Raw genomic sequence first — 19,899 nt, forward strand, 5'->3', positions numbered from 1 at the left:
GGGTCTCCTTCCCGGTGCATCAGCACAGGCAGTGGCCAGGTGCAAGCCATGGAGAGGCCTGGGGGGGGGACCCGATGCTGCTGCACCTTAACCTTGGACTTTCAGCCTCCAGGACGATGGGTGCAGCGCCCCGAGGGCCGCCCTCCTCCCTCTGGCCCAGGGCAGAGGAGATGAAGCTCCCCAGAGCCCTCCCAGAAGCCCGGAGAGCCTGGGCCGGGTCCTTCCACCTGCTCCCAGACCCCGCCTCCCTCCGCTGCTCCGGTTTCCTCCGCGCGGAGCACAGAGCAGCAGCTGCGAGAAGGAACCAGCCGCCGGGCGGGGGGGGGGGGGGGGGGGGTGTCCCATAAACGGAGATGGGCCAGCGACGGGTGTTCAGCCCAGCGGAGGAACTCCCCCGAGCCCCACCCCAGCAGGTGTTTCCTGGGCCCTTCCAGGTGTACGCTTGCCTGAGAAAACACGAGAGGCCACTGGAGTTAGCATTTCCGACTCGCAGGGAACAGCGGGGCAGGGGAAGCGTGTCCCGCGGATCGCCGGGCCCAGGACTGTCGCCGGGCAGGTGCTGCGGGGGGGTGGGGGTGGGGGCAGAGAGGTCGGCCAGGCTGTGGCACCGTGCACCCAGGGCAGAGGCGGGCACAGGTGCATAGCAGGTGCTGGACCCCCGGGAGGGGGCAGGGGGGCCCCGGGGACACCACAGGACACTCCAGTGGGAGGGTCGGCGCCCCACATGGGCCTCAGGGCGCCAACACCAGGCAAGGGGCCTGTATTCCACTTCTGGAAACTCGGGGGTGGGGGGAGAAGTCACGTCTCCAGTCTCTGAGCCCCCCCGCCACCCACGGCTCTTGGCCCCTTGGCCTGTAGGACACCAGCCGCTGGCCTTGTCCCCGAGGCTCCTGCCTGCACGGTGCCCCCCCCCCCACCACCCCCTCCCGTCTCCCTCTGGCCAGGCCCCTCGGGGTGGCCTCAGTCCGGCGGCATCATGGGACATGCACAGGTTCTGGAGAGTACCCCAGACCCCGCATCGGGCTCCCCGCAGGGAGCCTGGTTCTCCCTCTGCCTGTGTCTCTGCCTCTCTCTGTGTCTCTCATGAATAAATAAATAAAATAAAAAAAAGAAAATTTTTCTTAGCATTCAGAGGCTGGAAGTCCAAGATCAAGGTGTTGGTGGGGCTGGTTCCCTTTTGGGGCCGAGGGGCGCTCTGCTCCAGCCTCTCCCCGATACCAGTGGCCGGCTGGCCGCCTTTGACGCTCCTCGGCCGGTAGATGCGTCCCCCCGTCTCTCCCTTTGTGCTCACGCAGTGCTCCCTGGTGCTCACGCCCCCGTGCCCCGATCTCCCGTTCCTGTAAAGATGCCAGCCGTGGTGGGTTGGGGCCCACCCCAGTGACCTCATCCTAGCTGACGGCGTCTGCGATGACCCCATCTCTGAGTAAGGTCACGTCCTGAGGTCCTGGGGGTTAGGCCTTCAACATGTGAATTTGAGGGACGCCTGGCTGGCTCATTGGTTGAGCATCTGCCTTCGGCCCAGGGCGTCATCCCGGGGTCCTGGAATCGAGTCCTGTATCAGCCTCCCAGCAGGGAGCCTGCTCCTCCCTCTGCCTGTGTCTCTGCTTCTCTCTCTCTGTGTCTCTCATGAATAAATAAATAAAATCTTTTAAAAACAAAACAACACAAAACAAAACATATGACTTTGAGGAAGGGGGTGTACCGTTCAACACAGAGCAGTGGCTTCAGGCCTAGTTCTCCAGCCCTCTGTGAGATGGGCACAAACCACTGTGCCCGTGAAGTATGTGCTCATCTCCCGTGCTGTTTCCATCAAATGCACGATCCTCTGGTTGCTCAGCTCACGTCAGAAAGCGGTTTCAATGTGTGTGTCTCTTTCCTGTCTTCACAGCTCTTTGAGGTCGAGTCTTTTTTTTTTTTTTTTTTTTTTTAATGGGGCACCTGGATGGTTCAGTCAATGAATCGTCTGCCTTCAGCTCAGGTCATGATCCCGGGGTCCTGGGTTTGAGCCCCACATCAGGCTCCCTGCTCAATGGGAAGCCTGCTTCTCCCTCTCCCTCTGCTGTTCCCCCTGCTTATCCACGCTCTCTTCTCTCTCTCTCTGTCAAGTAAATAAAATCTTTTTTTTTTTTTTTTATTTGAGAGAGAGAACACGTGAGCCCAGTGCAGGGGTGTGAGGCAAAGGGAGAGGGAGAGAGAACCCCAAGCAGACTCCATGGAGCGTTGAGCCCGTCACAGGGCTCGATTCCACAACCCTGAGCTCATGACCTGAGCCAAAACCAAGAGTCAGATGCTTAACTGACTGAGCCACCCAGGCGCCCCTTGAGGTGGGTATTTTTTTAAGATTTTATTTATTTATTTATTTATTTATTCATGAGCGACACACAGAGAGAGGCAGAGATACAGGCAGAGGGAGAAGCAGGCTCCATGCAGGGAGCCCAATGCTGGACTCGATCCCAGGACCAGGGAGCATCACCTGAGCCAAAGGCAGAGGCTCAACCACTGAGTCACCCAGAGGCCCCCAAAGGGATATTCTTTTTTTTGTTGACCTTTGAACCTTTTATTGGCCTCCTGCTCCTCAAAGGGTACCCTGTTTTGCTGTCTCAATGCCTCAGAATTTTGGTGTCATTGGTCTCAGACACCACCTTGCCATCCACGGCCTTGCGGGTGGTGGTCTTCTGGATGGCCTGCAAGGAGTTGCTGTTGTCCAGGGCGTCAGTAAGACTGAAGTCCTCCCTGTCTTCCAACAGGTGACGATAGGTGGCAGGCTCAGCCTCCAGCTTGACCTTGACATTCAGCAGGGCCTCCTACTCCTGGGCCTGGGGCTCCCCTCTGCCCGGGTCTGGGACAGCTTGAACTCCAGGTGCAGCAGGACCCCACTGAGCGGCTCCATCTGCATCACGTAGTGGTGCACGTAGTCTCAACCTCCCTCAGGCTGTTCCCCAAACAGGCTGTTCAGGTTTCTCATGGAGTCCAGGTTGATCTCCAAGGACTGGGCGGTACGTCTCAGCTCCGTGAGGGTCACCTCAGCTTCTCCGATCTCAGCGGCCTGTGTGGTGACTCTCCTCCATCTGCTGGGACCAGTACTTGTCCAGCTCCTCCCAGTTCTTCTGAGCCAGCTCGTCATCTGGGCCCGGATATCTGCCATGATCTTGCGGAGGCCCTGAGATTTGGGGGCATCCAACCCCACCATCAACCCAGAGTTGGCAATTTGGTTTTGTGGGCCCTTTACTTCCTCCTCATGGTTCTTCTTCATGAAGAGCAGCTCCTCCTTGAGAGCCTCGATCTCTGTCTCTAGCTGCAGCCGAGTGACATTGGTGTCATCAAGGACTTTGCGGAGCCCATGGATGTCACTCTCCACAGACTGGCACATGGCCAGCTCCGTCTCATACTTGACTCGGAAGTCGTCAACAGCAAGCCGGGCATTGTCAATCTGCAGAACGATGCGGGCGTTGCCCACAGCACTTGCAAAAATCTGAGCCCTCAGGTCCTTGATGGTCTTGAGGTTATGCCCTCAGTCTCTGACCTGGGGTCCCTCCCTCTCCAGGTGTTCCCAGATTTTCATCTCCAGCCTCTGATTATCAGCCTCCAGTCTCCTCACCCTTTCCTGGTAGGAGGCCATGTGGTCATTCAGGTCTTGCCTGGTCTCCTTCTCGCCCTGGATGCCCCCTATGCCCGCCAGACCCCCAGCCATCACTGTGGCCTGGTCCCTGGACCCCCAGCTGCCCTGGAAGCTGCTGGAGCCAGATACAGAGATCCAGGAGCCCGAGCCCCCTGCGCCTGCATAGACGCTAGCTGCACTGCTGCTGATCGGCTGGACCCAGTGGCTGGGTGACTGCATGGAGCCCAGGGACCGATAGTTGAAAGAGAAGGTGGAGCGGGTGGTGAAGCTCACCCTGTTCAGAGAGTAAGAGGGTGACACGGGAGGCCAGGACTCAGGCTTGGGCCAGGAACCAAGGGGGGTATTCTTAACCTCATTTTATGGTTGACAGAGGTTGAGAAACCTGCCCAGAGCCACATCCACTCATGAGGGCAGAGCAGGAAGTCCCAGCTGAGACACACGCATGCACTGGCCCCTTCAGAGGAGGGACAGGTGAGTGAGGTGCAGGACAGGGGCCCATCTGAAAAAGTCCCTAATAGAAAACTGAGCCCCTTATAGGGACTGAGCAGGTGCCCTGGTCTTCTAGCAAGCTCTGACCCCCACCATCTGACTCCCTGCCATCTGATCCCCACCAGCCAGCCTCCACCATCTGACTCCTCACCATCTGACCCATCTCCATCTGACCCCCACCATGTGATCCCGACCGTCTGACCTCTACCATCTGACCCCTTGCCATCTGACTCCCACTATCTGACCCTCTACAATCTGACTCCCCACCACCTGACCCATCTCCATCTGACCCCCACCATCTGACCTCCACAATCTGACTCCCACCATCTGACCCCCACCATCTGACCTCCACCATCTGACCCCCACCACCTGACCCACCTCCATCTGACCCCCCCACTCCACCCCCACCTGCACCATCTGACCCCTCACAGGAACAGTTTTGTGCAGCATTGCTTCACATTTGCAAACCTTCCTGCTTGCTGTTCCTGTCCCCCCCCCCCCTTAGATCCGAAGCACCCGCAGGGCAGGCCCAGGAGCGTCTGCATGCTCCAGTGTGCCCTGCACAGGGTCCACCCAGACAGGTGCCAATGATACCACCAGCCCCCAAACTGTTTGAACAAAAGCCCAGATGGAAATGGATGCCATGGGGTAGTTACATCATTTTTCCCCACCCTGCCCCCTGATACTTTAAACAGGTGGGCTCGCCAGGTTTTCATCACTCATAAAACCGCAAAGTCAATGTTGCTATTTCTTCTTTCTGAAGCTCCATCACACCCTAGTGACTTGTTAGTAGACATCTGGGACTTCACCCGCCCCCAAGTGGCCCCTGCCAGGTGTTGGGGGCAGGGCGGGTTTTCATGCCTCCCTGTCTCTCCCACCGGGTGAGCTTCCATAGTGTGAACTGGGTCCTGCTGATTCACGAGGGGCTGGGATGGGCGGCTGGCATGCTGGCCCCACCGACGGGGCTGGAGAACCAGTGTCACCGGAGGAAGAAAAACGCTGCCACTGTGTCCTGCAGCCCCTGGTGCCGAGCTGCTTGCGCAATGCAAGACCAAGGCCAAAGGTGGGGGGCTCTGCACAGGTGCACTCAGGGCACATGGGACAATGTGTTTGGGCCTATTATTGTCAGTTCCAATCTGTCAATTTCTTATTTTTTCCTTGGCAATAACAAATTACACTTATTAACTATGAAAATACTCTTTTTTATTGAATTTCTTGTGGGAAAGATAATCTCGTTAAAGTGAGTTGGAAACCCCAGTTCCTGGCCCTCTTACCCCTCTTTTTTTTTTTTTTTTTTTTTTTTAGATTTTATTTATTTATTCATGACAGAGAGAGAGAGAGAGAGAGGCAGAGACACAGGGGGAGAAGCAGGCTCCATGTAGGGAGCCCAACAGGGGACTTGATCCCAGGTCTCCAGGATCACGCCCTGGGCTGAAGGCGGCGCTAAACCACTGAGCCACCTGGGCTGCCCATCCTTCGTTTTTACAGGGGGAATTTTGAGAAATTTTGGGATCCTGGACAATGGCTGATTTTTTATTGAGGAGGGTGGTGGTGCTGGACCCCGGCTGAGCAACAGACGCTTGAGCAAGAAATAAATGCTTGACATATGTCACTGAGCTTTGAATGATTTGTTACACAGCATTACCGTGGCCATAGCTGACTGACTCAGCGCCCTTTCCTGTTGCCTACCTCCCCGCTCTGTGCACCTCCCATCCTTTCTCCTGTCTTCTCTCTGTCAAAATCTTTCAGCCTTGGGCCACCTGCATGGCTCCGTGGGTTAAGCACCTGCCTTCGGCTCAGGTCGTGATCCCAGGTCATGATCGAGCCCCGTGTTGGGCTCCCTGCTCGGCGGGGAGTCTGCCTCTCCCTCTCCCTCTGCCTACTGCTCCCCCTGCTTGTTCTCTCTCTCTGTCAAATAAATAAATCTTAAAAAAAAAAATCTTTCAGCTTAAAAGGTCTGAGGCCAACATCTCACCTCTCAGAATAAATGAAAATTACAGACTTTTCGCTTCTCAAATGTCTCTTCGTGGAAAGACAGCCTTCGCTGTTAGGATTGCAGGAACCAGCTAGCAGATGACGAAGGCACCTAAAACTGGGGACATATTTTTTATTTTTAGGTCTCCTGATTTCACAGTCCTAGCAGCCTAGGTGGGGCTGACCCTGACACACAGCTGATTTTAGGGGGGAAGGCTTAAAATACTGAAAGAAGGACTTGGCCAAAGCTATGCTTCTGTTTCATTCCATCATTGGCTCCGAAGAAGCTGAAGCATGAGTTTGCAATTCTAGCCGGTGCATGAGGACTTCTCCCTTTCCCGAGCCCTCCCGGAAAGTTTGGCCAGATCCCCAGCCCAAATGGCAGCATGTGCTCGGGAAGATGATTAATGTTAGTGCGAGGCTCCAGAGAATCTCTCAGGGCCCTTTTGTTTATTAAATAGAAAAATTCATGTTTAAATATAATGTCAAGGGGATGACACGGACCAACATGATCCAAGACAGACTGCCGGCCCTAACCATTGATAACTACGTGTTCTTCAAGTTTTGACTTCTGGGCTGAGAGCCCTTAAAGCTTTTCCAGGAAGTCTCAAGCTACTCAAGGAAGAGGTCAAGGGAGGCCGACAAGGCCTGTCTATTTCTTGCCATCATCTGCTCTTCATGGCAAAGGCTGTAGCTTTCATGCTGCAGATAAAGTACATAGTCGGGTCAAAGTCAGGATCCGTAGAAGGGGGCCGATCCTGACTGCCTGGCCTGGGCTAGAGAACACCCATGGGAGCCATGACTCTCTGTTCGGTCTTTCCCTCCTTTAGCGAAGAGTTATTGAGAACCTCCGCCGTGCCGAGCCCCCGAGCCCCGCTCCAGGACAATGCTCAGGCTCCCTGGTTGGGTCCTGGAGGTGCAGACACACACGAACACAGAAGAGTGGTTTGGCAATATGGACTATGAAGGAAACAAAAGAGGACAATATGGTACCTGTGGCCAAGAGGGGATGCGCTACACCTGGGTCAGGTGGCCAGGAACGAACAGAAGCTGAAGCGTCCAGGCTGCTTGCCCTGTGACAACACTACTGTAAGAACTTCACGCATATTTGCTGGTTTGAGCCTCACAGCAACTCTGGGGGAGGTACTACTCCCGCCCAAGAGGTGAAGTAACCTGCCCTGAATCACAGGGCTGGGAAGTACAGGAGCTGGGTTGCAGGCCCAGGCCTTGGCGCCACGGTTCTCACATTTACCTGCTACACCAACATGCTACCTCATGGAGCAGGTGACGTCAGAGCTGAACCCGAAGTAATAGGAGGGGGGCCCACATGAAGATCCGGGGAAGAGTGGGGCCACTGCAGTCCCATAGGCAAGAGATGACGGAGACATAGATCAAGGTAGCAGCAATGGGCACAGTGACAAGTGGCAGTTCGGGGATCCGTGTTCACTCTTGGGGTCATTCTCCATTTCAACGTCATTTGTCCTGCTAACCTCTAAGCTCCGCGAGCACCTGTGCCTCGTCTGTTTTCCTCATCTTATGTCCCGATGCTTCATACGGGGCCGAGCTCATAGACAGATTTAGTAATTCTTTTTAGATTAATGAATTCATTTAACTGGAGGGCACCCGGGTGGCTCAGGAGGTTAAGTGTCCGGGCTCTGCGTTCAGCGGGGAGGCCGCTTGGATACTCTCTCTCTCTCTCTCTCTCTGTGCCTCCCCCCTTAAATAAGTAATTGCATCTTTTTTTAATAAAAATTTATTTTTTTTTGGTTCAATTTGCCAACATATAGCATAACACCCAGTGCTCATCCCACCAAGTGCCCCCCTCAGTGCCCATCACCCATTCACCCCCACCCCCCGCCCACCTCCCCTTCCACCACCCCTAGTTCGTTTCCCAGAGTTAGGAGTCTCTCATGTTCTGTCTCCCTTTCTGATATTTCCCACTCATTTGCATCTTTTTTAAAAAATGAATGAGTGGGACGCCTGGGTGGCTCAGTCGGTTAAGCATCTGCTTTTGGCTCAGGTCATGATCTCAGGGTCCTGGGGTTGAGCTCAAGTCCTGGGGTCCCTGCTCAGTGGGGAGCTTGCTTCTCCCTGTCCCTTGGCCTGCTGCTCCCCCTGCTTGTGCTCTCTCTCAAATAAATACATAAAATCTTTTTTAAAAACATTTATGAACATTGGACCAGTCTGATGTTACTTTGAATCTCAAGTCCTTCACCTGTTAACTGTTGGACCTTGGTTACTTAACCTCTCTGATCCTCACTTTGATTTTTCCAAACAGTGGGAGCTATAAGACAGTCCCAAGGTTGGGTGTCAAGAGAATTAAATGAGATAGATTATGTAGAGTCAAGCACAAGACTGCCGTAGGACAGGCTTACGGAAATGGCGGTGTCTGAGTTGTTTTCCCTACAACACACACAGCACGGTTGTTCTAGGGACATGAACCCATTGTAGAATTTCCAGTTGAAAGGGCCTTAAGGGGCCCCTGGGTGGCTCAGTGGTTGAGCATCTGTCTTTGGCCCAGGGTGTGACCCTGTAGACCCGGGATCGAGTCCCACATCGGGCTCCCTGCATGGAGCCTGCTTCTCCCTCTGCCTGTGTCTCTGCCTCTCTCTCTCTCTCTCTCTCTGTGTATCTCTCATGAATAAATGAAATTAAAAAAAAAAAAAAAGAATAAAGGGACTTTAAGTCCTTGTGACCCCAAGTGTGGTCCAAGGACCTGCCCATCCGTGTCCTCTGGGAGACTGTGAGAGATAAAGGAACTCACACCTCAGACCCACTGCATCTGAGTCTCTGGAGGAGAGACCCAGTTATCTGTATATTTAATGAGCACAGCCCACCCCCTCATCCTGTGTGATTCTTATTATCAAAGAAAACGTTGGGATAGCTGAGCTGGCTCCAGTCCGAGATCCCACCTCCCAGTACTGCTCTGAACACAAGGACCCCAGCCCCCAACCCTGCGCTTGCTGCCTGGCCCTCCGCACGCCCACCCGCCTGCTCCCACTGCCATGGCTCAGGCCCTGCTGCTCCTAACGAGCCCCTGGCAACCTGACAACCACCCCATTAGCCGTCCATGCTGGGCCATCAGCTGGGCTTGGGATGGTCCAGTAGCATCGCACACAGTGGGAGCACGACCCGGGCTGGCTCAGCCCCCGATGTCACCGAGGGGGACACCGAGCTCCCCTCCTGCCTGAGGAAACACAAGGGAACAGGAAGCTGCCTGACGGGAAGGCAGCCTCACTTCTAAATCCCAAGCTACATAAACCTTAAAGGTGACGTCTAAGCCGGGACAAGTTCCTACCACCCCATCAAACGTTTTCCAGGCACATCCACACTCACTGCTCATTAACCAACTCGGAGCCCAGGGTGTCATAAAAATGTGTTCATTTCTAAGACACGATCGAAACTTCCAGAAACTAAATTTTCTTCTCCTCATTGGTGCAGAACTCACCCTAGTGAGGCGCAGGAACCTGCTTTTCATCCTTGGTGACTATTCATTTGGATCTGCCAGGCGCTCTGAGACGAGAATGCCTTGCCCACCACCCCGTACCACCTTCGCTTGGCACCTCAATACATCTGCTTTTTTTTTTTAATTTTTATTTATTTATGATAGTCACAGAGAGAGAGAGAGAGAGAGAGAGAGAGAGAGACAGGCAGAGACACAGGCAGAGGGAGAAGCAGGCTCCATGCACCGGGAGCCCGACATGGGACTCGATCCCGGGTCTCCAGGATCGCGCCCTGGGCCAAAAGCAGACGCCAAACCGCTGCGCCATCCAGGGATCCCTACATCTGCTTTTAAAAATCAGTTAGGGACCGTCCGCACGGGGGTGATGGGCTGAGTAATCACGCTGAGACATACCTTCAGCGAGGCAGGGAGCTGCTCTCTCTGCCACCAGCACCCTCCCCGGCACGAAGTGGACATTCGTTTATATTGCTTGATAAATGCCCTCGAATACAGAGACGTGAGTGGACTTGAAAAGATGCTCATCAAGATGATGACTGGGGGCAGGGTGGGGGGCGCCTGGGTGGCTCAGTGGTTGAGCGTCTGCCTTGGGCTCAGGAGTGACCCCGGGGTCCTGGGATCGAGTCCCGCACCAGAATCCCCGCAGGGAGCCTGCTTCTCCCTCTGCCTGTGTCTCTGCCTCTCTCTGTGTCTCTCATGAACAAATAAATTTTAAAAAAAGAAAAAGAGATGGTAAGTGGAGGCCACATGGGGTTCCTGCTTTTACCCAGGCTGTCTGCCTGAGCCTTCACTGTGCCCTGGCTCACCTTGAGCTACATCAGACAAGAAAATCTGGGGGGAGCGCCGGATCCTGGGCAGCCACTCTGGAAAACTGTGTGGAGGTTCCTCAAAGAGTTAAAAATAGACCTGCCCTACGACCCAGCAATTGCCCTGCTGGGGATTTACCCCAAAGATACAGATGCAGTGAAACGCAGGGACACCTGCACCCCGATGTTTATAGCAGCAATGGCCACGATAGCCAAACTGTGGGAGGAGCCTCGGTGTCCATCAACAAATGAATGGATAGAGAAGCTGTCGTCTATGCATACAGTGGGATATTCCTCAGGCATCAGAAACGACAAATACCCACCATTTGCTTCAACATGGATGGACCTGGAGGGGATTATGCTGAGTGAAGTAAGTCAGTCGGAGAAGGACAAACATTCTATGGTCTCATTCATTTGGGGAATATAAAAAATAGTGAAAAGGAATAAAGGGGAAAGGAGAAAAAACGAGTGGGAAATATCAGAAAGGGAGACAGAACATGAGAGACACCTAACTCTGGGAAACGACCAAGGGATAGTGGAAAGGGAGGTGGGCAAGGGTTTGGGGTGACTGGGTGACGGGCACTGAGGGGGGCACTTGATGGGATGAGCACTGGGTGTTATTCTAGATGTTGGCAAATTGAACTCCAATAAAAAAAATTAAAAAAAAAACAAGATATGTGCAAGGAAGTTAAATTAAAATCCATATTTTCTGATTGGGTTTTTTCACTGAACAATTAAATATACATGGTTTTCCTTGGCTTGAAATTTATGGCCTTGTTGACCTATAATCATGCCTTCTTACTGTGTGTATTATAGAGCAAATTCCATTAAATCTAAGTTTCCTGCAGTTAAAAAAGAAAAAAGAAAGAAAGAAAGAAAGAAAGAAAGAAAGAAAGAAAGAAAGAAAGAAAGAAAGAAAGAAAGAAAGAAAGAAAGAAAGAAAGAAAGAAAATCCGGTTTCCAGGCCAAGTTCAAACTTGCTGCCACCTACTGGCTGAGACTTAACACCTGAGTCCATTTAAATTTCAACCAGGCCCAGGTGAAACTTAAAACATTTGCAGAAAGTTATGGAAACAAGGTCAATTAAAAAAGACTTGGCGGTGATATTCCATTTTCAAGAAGAATGAACATAAATTGTTTGGGATTAAGTGTTTTAAAGGCTTAGATTATAAATTAGGGCTCAACGAAATCTCCAGTCAACAAACTACGTTACAGGCTCATATGATGGATGTGCTGTTTCTGCCGGGCTTTTCGGCCACTCCTCCACAGTCTGTGAGTTTGGAAAAAAGCAAGTTGGGTCTGAATGTGTCTCCTGAAGACACTGCAGCTCAGAAATGTAGAGATTCAGAAGGCTGGCAGGTACAGCAGTCTGCTCAGTAGGATAAGCCAGGAAATCCATCCTCCCTGTTCCCCACAGTGGGGGGGGGGAGAGAATATTTACTATACTTTTTGAATATCTGATCTTTCATGGAGGGGGTTGTGCTTGCAGAGAAACGCAGAGCCCTTCACACTACCTCCCGCTGCATATCAGGGGAAGGTCTGGTCCAAGAAGTAAAATTGCCCCAGAAAGAAAAGGCCTGGACACACACACTCACACACACATTCTTCATTTCAAAGATTCTTCCAAGACTCAGGTGGCTCAGGAATGGCCACTAAGAAACTGATGGTCCTAAAAAAAATAAAATAAAAATAAAAATAAAAAAAAGAAACTGATGGTCCTAGAATGGGCCCTGACTTTTAGACACCGACAGATCCGACGTCTGGTTGCTGATTCTTCAGACTGATGTGGAGCCACGAGCCCACTCTGGGCCGGGGGCAGGAGGGCACACGAGGCTGTGGTCCAGGAAATACTCTGCTTCCTGGAAAAGAGATTTAGGGCCTCTGAGGTTCTCCTTGAGGACAGGTGTGCCTGTGTGTGCGTGACTTAAGAGTGGCCTCTTGCACAACCTCTCGCTGTCTGGCATTGCCAAACCGTCCCCGCACCCCACCTCGACCCCCACCCAGTGACCCTGGGCAGTCTCCCTACAGCTCATCGTTCTACAAACTCATCCAATAAAGATTTATGGAGCCATAGCAGGCCCTGGGAACACAGGGGCGAGTGAGACAGCCTCTCCTCTCTAGGCCTCGCCTTCTGGCCCGAGAGAAAGGCAATAGGCAAGCTCACAAGTGCAGAAGCAGTAAGTGCTACACAGAAAAGAAAACGGGGGATGAAGGTTGGTGCTTTGATTGGCTCCACCCCAGACCCAGATTCCTAAATACGCAGAGAAGGCAGGGGAGATCACTTAACGAAAATCTTTTTTTTTTTTTTTTTTTGTTAAATTTTTATTTATTTATGATAGTCACACACACAGAGAGAGAGAGAGGCAGAGACACAGGCAGAGGGAGAAGCAGGCTCCATGCACCAGGAGCCCGACGTGGGATTCGATCCCGGGTCTCCAGGATCCCGCCCTGGGCCAAAGGCAGGCACCAAACCGCTGTGCCACCCAGGGATCCTCTTTTATTTCTTTTAATAAAAAGCACACATATCTTTGTCCTGTCTCTCCTTGTTTCTTTTCTTTTTTCTTTTTTTAAGATTTTATTTATTTATTTATTCGTGACAGACACACAGAGAGATGAGACACAGGCAGAGAGAGAAGCAGGCTCCCTGCAGGGAGCCTGATGGGGGACTCGATTCCAGGACCCCGGGGTCATGGCCCGAGCCCAAGGCAGGTGCCCAACCGCTGAGCCACCCGGGGATCCCCTTATGAAAATCTTGAGAAGAAGGTGCAGAGGCCGCGGGGGAGGAGTTACAAATGATCGGCGCTGTGGGAAACAGGGAGAGGGGACTGACCATCAGCAGGGACAGCAACTTGGGGCAGGCCAACTTCCCCCGGGTGCCGTCCTAGGCACTTCTCAGAGGTGACGCAGTCCTGGTGATGGGCCTGTGGATCGGTAGCATCAGTAGTCCCAACTCAAAGAAAACCCACAGAGGGGTTAAAAGACTTGCCCAAGTTTACATAGCCCCCCAAAAAATTTTTTTTTTAAATTTAAAAATATATTTTAAAAAAAGCAGAACCAGGAATGGGACCCAGGCAGTCAGCTCCAGAGCCCATGCGCCTCACTATGCGCCCTGCGGATGGTCCTGCGGCTCTGAGCCCTGGTGCCAAGCGGGGCCCCACACGTGATAGGTGTTCGCTGTTGGTGGAAGGAATAATAAGTAAACGGAGCACTGGTTTTGCCTGCGTGAGTTTCTTATCCTCAGACCACAAGTGCCTTGTTTTCTGGGAAGATGCTTTATCCTGCTTCCCTGTCCTCCCAGGCTGGAGGTTCCTAGCGGGCAAGGACATTTTTTATTTTTAGGGGGAAATGAATACATGATCACGATGAAAAAGAAAGGCCCTCGCCACCCGCCTTAGATGTGATGCCCTTTAAATTTGTACCACGAGCAGCACATTGGAAACAACCTTTCTGGGCGATTCTGAGGACATCGCCTGTCTCCCCGCTCTCCTGGGAAAGGAGTCTTCATGCCACTCACCCAGCAGTGGGTGAGGGCCACCGGGTCCCACAGGCTGCAGACCCGCAGATGCAAGCTGGCAGCTGCCCACAGAGTGGGGACGAGGGCTCTGGGTCCTGAGGGCTGGAGGGACAGGGGAAGCCTATGGCCTGAGGCTAGTCCTGTCCCTGGCACCAGCGGGCATCGCCCAGGTGCGGCATAGCAGCTCCGCCGGTGGGTGCCTTTCCTGTAAGTAAGCCCCGTGCTTGAGCGTGAGCGGGACCTCGGGGCAGAGGAGACCCACGGCGTCCTTCAGTCACCCACGCCCTTACCCATCCCTTCGGGACACCGCTGAGCCCTTACCAAGTGCTGGTCACTCAGTGCTAGGGGTTTGGAAAAAGAGAGACCAAGCAATCATCCTCGTTACTGAAAGGTCAGGGAGCCAAGAGCACCCAATGAGGGTGGTGGTGGAGGGTGAGGAAGAGACCCGGGACAGCTCCCAGATGAAGTGATAATCGGGGCCGACCCCAGTAGAGCAAATAGGAGTTCAAGGTGATGAGGGTCAAGGGGAAAGGCATGAAGGCAGAAGGAAGAGACAGGGCGAAGGTGGTGAGGAGCGGTTGACCCAGGCGGTGTGGCTGGTGCCGAAGTCGGGGGACGACGGACAGATGAGGCTGGAGAGACAAGCAGGGCCCACCCCTGTGGGACTTTAGGATTTGTTAGGAATCTTGTCCTTCACACTAGGGCACTGACAATCCAGTAACAGGGAAGGGGTTGAGGGGACAGAGATGTGATGCATTTCTATTGTAGAGAGGTCCCCTGGCTGCTGCGTGGGCGAAGCCGACTCGCGGAGAGGCTAGTGGAGAACTCCATACGAGAGATGCGGGACGTCTGGATGGTGGAGGATGGCCTTGGCCAAGGATAGCGTGAAGAGACGCGTAGGACCCGAGTCAGCAAGACAGCTGTGATCAGAGCAGGTTCAGAAATGTACTTTATAGTCCCACTCCTCCCACCGTGGGACAACTGCGAGGCTTCCGAGGCCCTAGGTCCTCGGTCTTCTTGGAGGCCTTTCCCCACATTCATGTCAGGTACCCACATCCCACGTTAAATAAACGTGGTTCTGCAGTAAAAAAAAAAAAAAAAAAAAATTTGTTTTGAAAAGATTCTTATAATTTTGCCTTTTGAAGTATTCAGCTACATGTTTAATACACTTACGCGGTCAGGGTCTTAGCAGTCTTTGGGCATAGCCAAAAATCTTAGCCAAGTGAGAAAACCTAACCATAAATCATTTCCAAATATAGTAAAATCTTATACCTTATTAGATTATACATCATACATATTATGCATTAATATTTTACTACATCAAATAAAATATAATAAAATGAAAGATATTTGAGTGTTACATTGGATGATTAATCAGGTTAACAGTGTAATATTTTGTGTCCATCTTGCCCCCGGCTCCTCTAGCCCTGCCTCCCCACCCCTCCCTGGGCCTCACCTCCTCTCAGCCCCTGGTTGACCTTGGCTGTTGCCGGAACAGCCACCTGGGGCAGGAGCCCCCCGACAGCACCTCACCCGGGCTAGGTCTCTGCCCCGGGGCTTCCCTGCCTCCCCTTCCTCTAAGGGGCCTACGGAGGACCAAGGTGGTCCTTTATTTAGAAAGCACTCACCCCACGTAAGGAGCTCAAAAGGGTGAACTAGAATCGTGAGCCCTGAGTCTTGATTAGAATTGTTACAAGGGCACCCCTTGACCCCTCGACCATGGGGGAAGGATAAATGTTATCTCCCCCGCTCCCCAAGCAAGGGCACTGTTCTATTTCTGGTCGTGTCCTACTCGGCTTTCAGGGTGGTGCCCAGTGGGATGAACCACCCAAGTGATGACCTTCCCAGGGCGCGTCTACGTGGCTCTCCCCCTTCCTCTGCACACCATTCCGGCCTCCGTCCACGGCTCCTTGGGTTCCTTTCACAAAATGAGCCATCTGCCTGTAAGCTGTCATCTCAGGCTCTGGCTTTTGAGGGAACGTAGGCTAAGACAGTTGGTACTGAAAGTGGTCTACAATGCAGGTGCCCCAGGGACACTGGGGGACATTGGTGACCGATGGATTTCCTCGGATCCCCTTTATCTGGAAGGGGCAGCAATTTGTCCTTTCTGGAACTGATGCCCAGGCCGGATCGGCGTTTGCGTTCCCTGCCCACAGCACCACCACCAGCGCGTAGGGCTTCGGCTCAAGCAACCGATTTATGGCGGAGAGGCCTGGCAGTGGGCGCATGGCCCTGAGATCCACGGGTTCTGCGTGTACAGTGTCACCTGGAAGCAGCTGCCTAATAGAATGATAGAAGGAACTATTAATGGTTCAGCTAAGATGCCAGCTCAGAGAAGCACCCTGGGGGTGGGGGGTGGGGGTGCTGTCCTTCAGGATGTCATACATGCACTGAAAGGTGCCCGGGTAGCTCAGTTGGTTGAGCCCCTGACTCTTGATTTCAACTTGGGTCACGACTTCGGGGTCACGGGATCAAGCCCCACATCGGGCTCCACACTCAGCGCAGAGTCTACTTGAGATTCTCTCTCTCCTTCTCCCTCTGCCTCTCCCCCGACTCACGCTTTCTCTCTCTTCCTCTCTAAATACATAAATAAAATCTTTAAAAAGAATGTCATACATGCACTGAATCATGGACCAAAAATATGCAACTCTCTTCCCAAGAGAGAATACTCAGGTCCGGGAAACAAAAGATTGAAGTGGGGTTTCTGCCTTTCACTATCCCTCCCAGGAGCCTGCTTACGGAGTTTGCTCCCTGCTCCTCAAGTTCAAGGCTTTGCCAGGGCCTGAGACTGGTGACTGGTGAATTGAGGGAACCCATGGTTTACGGCTTTCTGAAAAGGTGACGGATCTAGGGCGGGCAAGAGACAGAGGGAGGCGAAGAGGGGGAAGATGAAGACGAGGTGGCCTCCTGGAACTATCTGTGAGAGCTGTGGGTCCTGGGACCGGCCGTGCAGGTGGAGGTCACCGGCCAGAGGCCTCGAGGAAGTGGACGTGGGCATGACAAGATTCTGCACCCAATTCCACTGTGGGGTCCCCGCCACCCGCAGCAGCTAACTCTGGGGCCCCAGCTGCGTGTCCTACCACCTCACTCGGTTCTGACCTGGAGATAGCATCCCATCCCGATCCCACAGGTGGCGGGCTCAGCCCTACAAGACTGCATCCCTGCCCCCCTCCCCACCTTGGAAGTCCATTGCCAGTCCAGCTTGTCACCTGCCACTTCGGTTGCTCAAGGCAGAGCGGACGCACAGGGAGCGTTAGGTGTTCTTCAAATTTCTACTAATGAAACTGCTTTTGAGGAATTTCTGTGGTATTTATCGCCCAGTTCGATATTAAGCATCAGTGAGACCCGCAGGCAGTCAGGGACCCTGTGAGAACCCGGCTCCAGACGGGCTTGATCTCCTCCGAGCTGTGCGGGCTGTAGGTGAGCCTTCTGGGCCACAGGGGGACATTTTTCTGATCCTGTCCCTCATCTTCTGACCCACCAACTGGCTATGGATTGGGGGTTCCAACGCCCCCCCTCCTTGGGTTTGATTGATTTGCTAGAGCAGCTCATGGGACTCAGATGAACGTTTTACTCACTAGGTCACCAGCTTGTTGTTTATACAGGATATAACTTGGGAACAGCCACCCGGGAGAGACACATGGGGCAAGGGGGGGTAAAGGGTGTGGAGCCTCCATGCCCCCGCCTCCCGCCCCCTACCACCCCCCCACTGCGCGTGCCCTCTCTGAACCCCTCCTTTGGGGTGTTTAGGGAGTCGTCATTACGCAGTCACCACTGCTTAAATCATGGGCCTTTGGTGATTGAACTGAAACCTCCAGGGCCCTCCCCTCCCTGGTGCTTCAAGGCAGGGGGTGGGGTGGGGGGGAGGTGGCGGTGGGCCCCACCTGAGGGCTCACAACCCCGCAGAGGACTCCACTGGCCACCACCCCCTGCCTTAGGGACTTTGGAAAAGTCGTCTCATTAGCATAACAAAAGAAACGTCGACCTCATTTATCACAGGAAATTCCAAGGGTTTTAAAAGCTCTGCCAGAAATGACAAAGACCAAATATGTCTTTTTTTTTTTCAAGATTTACTTATTTATTTGAGAGAGAGAGAGAGAGGGAGAGAGAGCACACATGCGTGCAGGCAAAAGAGTGGGGGAGAGGGAGAGAGCAGCTTAAGCAGACTCCCCCCTGGGAGCAGAGTCGGCCGGTGGGGCTCCTCCCAGGACCCCAGACCCAAGTTCAGGACCTGAACCGAAACCAAGAGTCGCAGGCTTAACTGACTATGCCACCCAGGCAGGCACCCCTTTGAAGATTCATTTTTTAAAAGATTTTATTTATTTATTCATGAGAGACACAGAGAGAGGCAGAGACACAGGCAGAGGGAGAAGAGGCTCCCTGCGGGGAGCCCGAGGGGGACTTGATCCCGGGTCTCCAGGATCAGGCCCTGGTAGAAGGCGGTGCTAAATGCTGAACCACCCGGGCCACCCCAGCTCCTCTTTGTCCATGTGCATCAGTCAGTGGACACTGGGGCCCTTCCCATGGGCTGTTGTCGCGGCGCTGCTATAACCAACCCGGTGCACGTACCGCTTCAACTTTGTGTCTTTGTGTCCTTCGGGTGAATCCCCAGTGCTGCCATCCCGGGGTCACAGGGCATTTCTCTTTCTAACTTGTTGAGGAGCCTCCCCCCTGCTTCCCAGAGTGGCTGCGCCAGCTCGCGTTCCCACCAACAGTGCAAGAGGCTCCCCTTCCTCCGCATCCCCCCACACCTGTGACTCCTGTGCCCTTGATGTTGCCATCCTGACGGTGCGATCTCACCGCGGTTTTAATTCGCATTTCCCTGCTGCCCGCTGCCGAGCGACGTTGCGCATCTTTTCACGTGTCTCCTGGCCACCTGCAGGCCTTTGGAAAAAAATGTCTATTCGTGTCTTCTGCCCATTTCTTAACTGGATTGTTTGTTTTTTGAGCTCTAGCGTAGGAACTACTTATTAGGCTCGTTGCTGGAGGCAAAGGAAACAAAAGCAAAAATGAGCTTCTGGGACTTCATCAGGATAAAAAAGCTCTTGCTCTTTTATCAGGCAACAAAACTGAAAAGGAACCTATGGAATGGGAGAAGGTATTTGCAAACGACATATCAGATAAAGGGTTGGGATCCAAAAATCTATGAAGAGCCTTACTTTAATTTTATCTGCAAGGACGCTTTCTCCTAAGACGGGCCCCATTCACAGGTTTGAGGGATCAGAGTGTGGATATAACTTCTTGGGGCCACCATCCCCCCCGGTACATATGGACAGACCCGTCTGTTTATTCTTTCCCCGGATGATAGGCACCTGGGTTGTTTCCAGTGTGGGGAGCATGACAAATGCAGCCGCACTGAACGTCCGCAGGTCTTCGCTCGGACCTACGCTTCCACTGCCTTGAGTGTGGGACTGGGGGGGTCATCCCTTCACCTTGCAACACATGAGCCGCTTCGAGAAGCGCAAGTGGCCTGTCCCTCTCCGTCCACCTGTGGGTGGCCGTGCCCAGAGGCCCCGGGCCCCAGCCCTCGCCACTCGGCTCTGCCCCGGCTTCAGGCAGCTCTGGTGTGGTCCTCCGGCCCTGTGCGGTGGCCCGGGCCATCCTTCCAGCCTGGAGGACAGCTATAGGCCTGGGAGGAGGAGCCTGAGCAGCCCCCTGGGACCCAGTCTCCTTTGCCTGGGCCTGCGGGCTCAGGCCCTGACGTGGCCTTTCTCCTGCTGTCACAGGGGCCCCGGGGGAGCCTTGCACAGCCCCGCCCAGATGCCATTCCCTAATCAGCCTGTAGTTGCCTTATCTCGAGAAACAAATGAACAGTCCCCACGGCTAATCTGTTGGGGCTCCCCCACGGGGACAGGAGCTCCGACAGCCTGGCCTGTGTTTGGCTACACTTGTCCTCCTGGCCGTTCAAAGGAGCCTTCTGTTTAAGGTCAACATTTGCTTTCGAAACTTTCTTTGTTTGGCCTTTCTTTTTTTTCATTATTTGCTTCTGCTCTGTCCTTGCCCGGCGGCGTGAGAACGCCCGGATGCCGGGGCCCTA

The 19,899-nt window shown here is 53.5% G+C and overlaps 1 pseudogene; it reads right to left on the bottom strand.

The window, feature by feature from the left end:
• Nucleotides 1-2,600: 2,600 nt before the first annotated feature.
• Nucleotides 2,601-18,715, bottom strand: LOC100686760 (annotated as a pseudogene).
• Nucleotides 18,716-19,899: the final 1,184 nt, after the last annotated feature.

Source organism: Canis lupus, chromosome 3, assembly GCF_011100685.1.
Source record: "Canis lupus familiaris isolate Mischka breed German Shepherd chromosome 3, alternate assembly UU_Cfam_GSD_1.0, whole genome shotgun sequence".
Taxonomy (NCBI): domain Eukaryota; kingdom Metazoa; phylum Chordata; class Mammalia; order Carnivora; family Canidae; genus Canis; species Canis lupus.